At 37.6% G+C, this 4,534-nt stretch overlaps 1 long non-coding RNA gene across 1 annotated transcript; it reads left to right on the forward strand.

The window, feature by feature from the left end:
- Positions 1-251: 251 nt before the first annotated feature.
- LOC111816289 lies at positions 252-3,860 on the forward strand. The gene is made up of 3 exons (XR_002820719.1): positions 252-269; positions 1,127-1,198; positions 3,777-3,860. It is a non-coding gene; the product is annotated as an uncharacterized LOC111816289 (long non-coding RNA).
- The last annotated feature ends 674 nt before the right edge of the window (positions 3,861-4,534 follow it).

A 4,534-nucleotide genomic window follows, 5' to 3' on the forward strand; every position in this document is an offset into this window, starting at 1 on the left:
AAAAAAAAAAAAAAGAACACTAAATCCAGCCAGGGATACGACAGAAGCTCCTGGCTGGCAGATGCATGTCCTGGGTTTGATTCTTGGTGAAAAAAACAAACACTAAGTCCATTAGTAAGTACACTAGAAATTTTCCAAGTAGTGTTACTTTTACTTCCTGCTTCATTATCTGAAGTATTAATCTCACATATTGTTTGAATTTTAGCCACCACCTCAAATATATGATGCCCAGTTGGAAGAAAGAGAACATGCAATTGAAGAGTGGAAAGGTAAAGGTAGCTTGAATTGATCCTTCCTTAGGACATCCTTATAATCTTGTGAAGGAGAAGCTCTTCATTGTTTTAAGACTGGCCCTTGCAGAATGGGCAGCAGACACTGCCTTGCCTTAGCCTCTCTCTCCCCTGTCAAGTAGACAAAGAACTGGGGATAACGTCATTAGAAAGGACCTTGTTTGTACTCAGACTGTTTGTGTCAGGGTGAAATATAAGGGCTTTTCACATGATTTTACACTATCAAATACTGGTAGCCAGTTTGTTCTTGTCAGTAAAAACTGTGGGAAACTGAAATTGAATATGACATAAGACCTAGGTGTGTGGATTCATTTCTGCCCAGTCTACAGGAGCTTATAATTCATATGTGAGAACTGGTTCCACTTGGACAGCCACAAGTAATCATGGAAGAAAGCACATTCAGTCTATGGCTTTGAGACACCTAGTTTCTTAAAATGTTTCAGAGAGGTACTCTGTGTGTGTGTGTGTGTGTGTGTGTGTGTGTGTGTGTGTGTTGTATGTAAAATCTATATGTGGATTCAGAATAACTACATTTTTGGATGCCTTAATAGTTTCATTGAAAGACTAGAGACATAGCCCAGTGGTAGAGCTCTTACCTAGCATGTATGAAATCCTGAGTTTAGTTTATAGCACTACAATAAACAGGAGAGAAAAGATTTAATGGACCAAAATACAGGTGTTTTGATCCAAGTAGACTATATCAATAATTTTGTTGTAATTCACAATTTGAAATAACACATCACAGTGTCATTGGAATGGTTTCAGTTAGTTTGGAAGCAAAATTTAGAGATGTAAAGAAACTGACAAAGTATTTTAACTTACATTTCTATTTGAAGAGCTAATTTACAAAGAAGTAATGGATTGGGAAGAAAGAAGCAAGAATGGTGTTGTAAAAGATCAACCTTCAGGTTAGTGATTGCTTTAATTGTTTCATTATATAATGTTTTCTTTGCCTAGTCAACTTTTATACATGGCAGCAATGTGTTAAATGCCTGTTTGGTAGCCAGTGGATTTGACAGCTGTTTGTGTAAATTGGCCTCTCTTTTTGGCTTATGATAGTTTGATGGTGGCGGCATCCAATATTTTACTGCTCTTCCTAGAATTGAACTAACTACATTTTAAACATTCTTGTTTCATCCTTGTAACAGTTTCTGTCAACTCCATTTACAGAAGAAGAGGTTCCGCAAAAAAAAAACCCAAACAAATAAATAAATTTTTGGGCCAGGGAGATGGCTCAGTGGAATAAGCGCTTCCCTGGCAAGCTCAAGGGCCTGAGTTCAATCCCCGGTTCCGCAAAAAAAAAAAAAAAGAAAGAAAGAAAGAAAGAAAGAAAGAAAGAAAGAAAGAAAGAAAGAAAGAAGAAATTGAACTTAAAAATCTTTTATTTGACCCTCTTCGTACTGGTCCTATTCAGTGGTTTTTGTTTATTTTTAATTTGTCTTTTTAAAAACATTTAATTTAAAAATTAATATAAATCCAGATTTGGTTTTCTTTTTCTTTTTTTTTAATGTATTTAGTACAAGGTCTACATGGTCTCACTATGCAGATCTGACTTGTAGTGATCCTCCTGTTTTCAGCCTCCCAAGTGCTGGGATTACAGGCGCACGCCACCATGCCATCTCAGTGTGCCCTGGGGGCAGGCTGGCATACCTGTGGTGCTGGGGATCAAACCCCGGCCCCTGCACTCTGCCTAAGCAGATGTTTTAGTCCGCTGAGCTATCTAGCTGGCCTGGAATTTGGTTTTCTCTTGAGAAAATTACTCATATAATTCTCCCATTTTTAAACTGGACCTACCTAGTGGTAGACACCCATGGCTAGATAGATAATCATATCATTTGGGGAGTACTCCAGTATATTAGTGGCATTAACCTCTGTCTCTAAGTTACGAAAGGAAACTCTTCAGTTGTATTTATGTTTTTGCTCCCACTTGAAGTCATATGTAAAGATACAGAGCTACTTCGTAATCTATATTTTGTATTCAGCATGAGTATATATCAGGCATCTGAGATCATGTAACTTTAGCAAGAATCTAGGTGCTGCTTTTAAACAAGTGTAAATTCAAAACAGCAAACACTAATCTTTGAGCACTTAGAAGTTTTATTTTTGCTCAAACCAGACTAAAATGTGGATAATAGGAAATGGATAGCTTCATTTGTCTTCAAATATTAAAATGTCAGTTTTCTGGATTCATAAAATAAAAAGTAAATGGATAAGATGACACTATTTTTTTTCCTTTTTTTGGTGCAGTTTTTTATTTCAGAAAATATTTTTCTTTTTTACAATGTATTATTTTGAATGTTGGTACTTTTCCCCCAAATGCTTATATTATAGTGAATATATCTGATGACACTTGAAACCTATTCAGCCTTAAGCTTCTTATAATACTATTAGGGTAGATTCAGCAGTGCCTTTTTGATATAGCAGAAAGAAACTCCCAACCTGCTAGATGTCTAGGATGAGTTAATGTTCTTTAAAATCAAAGAATGAATTTTAGGAACAAAGGAGGTTAAGAGCAGATTTTTTTTTTAAATGTATTTAGTACAGGGTCTACAGGGTCTCACTACACAGTTTGGACTCATAGTGATCCTCTTGTTTTCAGCCTCCCAAGTGCTGGGATTACAGGCATGCACCACCATGCCCAGTCTCGAGCAGAATATACTTATTGAGAGAAAGAAAGCTCCTGTCTGAAAGAAGGACAGAAGGGGTCCCAAGTGGGTTGCCGAGGACCCTGCCTTTCTAGGGATTTTTATAGAGCAAATCCACAACACGAGACCAGTCCAAGGCATGAAAAATGGGAAATAGCAAGGTGGGCATGAGGTGAGATGAAACTGTGATCAGCCAATACCACTACAAGTATAATTGCTTAGGTAAAAGTGATTAATTGGGATCAAGTCACATGCAAGCACACATGAATACAGAATGGGTTTTTTTTCCTGTAGGAGGTTGGGTTAGTGACTCTCCCTGGCTTTTTCAAGGTGATAGAGACCTATTTAGGATATCAGTCCCTGATGTCCAATGTAGCTGCATTTGTTTAACCTTTGCTTGTCTCTCCCATAGTGTAAGGTATCTTGTCTTCTGCACTGGCTCCTTCCAGGGCCTAGCGCGATCTGACTACATACATTTTTACCTAATTTAGTTGCCTGTAACATTTTTAAGGCCTATTTGAAATCAAGTATTTGTAAAAGTAATTGATATGAAATAAATAATAAAAAAAGTAATTGATATGACATATACATGACCACAAACACACTTAATCGCTGGGTAGAGAAGGAGCATGCCACAGGGGTAGACATAGGACAATTTGCAATGCTGGACCTGAAGAGAGACTCAAGGAAGAGTTCCAGATTCACACTTAACTGACCTCTTGCTTATACTAATAGGACTAGGAAACTGCAAACCGACAGAGCCAGGAAGTGGCCAAAAGTCTTGTTACCTGAGTTTGCAGCCATGTTGTGCCTCAGATTTTATTCTATTTGGTTTTCTTAGCACAGATGCAGCAGTAAGTAGCAATGCCACGCCTTCTCAGTCGTCCTCTATCAATGACATTTCATCCATGTCCACTGAGCAGACACTGGCCTCAGACACAGACAGCAGTCTTGATGCCTCCACAGGACCCCTTGAAGGTTGTCGATGATAAGTTGGAAAGAGCAGACTTGTTATCAGCAAAGAACTCTTGCTTCTAAGGTCCTGAAATGCGTGGGAGTCGATGGAACCAAATAGAAAAACCCGGTGTTCTGCATGTAAGAAACAATGCCTTGCCCCTACTCAGTTCCAATAGGATTGCCTGCCTAGATTCTAAAATGAAGCAGATTATGTCTGAAGATAAAAAGCGCAAGCCACACTTTCGAGATTTTGTTCAAGATCATTTCAGGTGAGCAATTAGAATAGATGAAGTTTTCACAGGTTGTGCGGTAATAGTGACAGTTTCTCATCATCCGTAACTGTTGGGTCTTATGTGCATGTGACCACAGATGCTTGCTTGGACTTGCCCACCTAGCACTTTGGAACTCAGTATTTAAATACCAAATAATCTTCCAGATAGTATTGCTTCTAGAATGATCTCTTTATTCTCTTAATTAATTTGTTGTCTGTCAAGAAGAAATAGATGTATATGTATTAATTGGCCGCCATCATATTATCATATCTTACTCTCTCTGATGGTATGATTTATTCTATCTTTTGTATTTCAGAAGGAATATAATTAAATCTATTTAATAAATAAAAATATAACTTTTCTTAAATTT

Source organism: Octodon degus, unplaced genomic scaffold (genome assembly GCF_000260255.1).
Source record: "Octodon degus isolate 3935 unplaced genomic scaffold, OctDeg1.0 scaffold00029, whole genome shotgun sequence".
NCBI classification, from domain to species: domain Eukaryota; kingdom Metazoa; phylum Chordata; class Mammalia; order Rodentia; family Octodontidae; genus Octodon; species Octodon degus.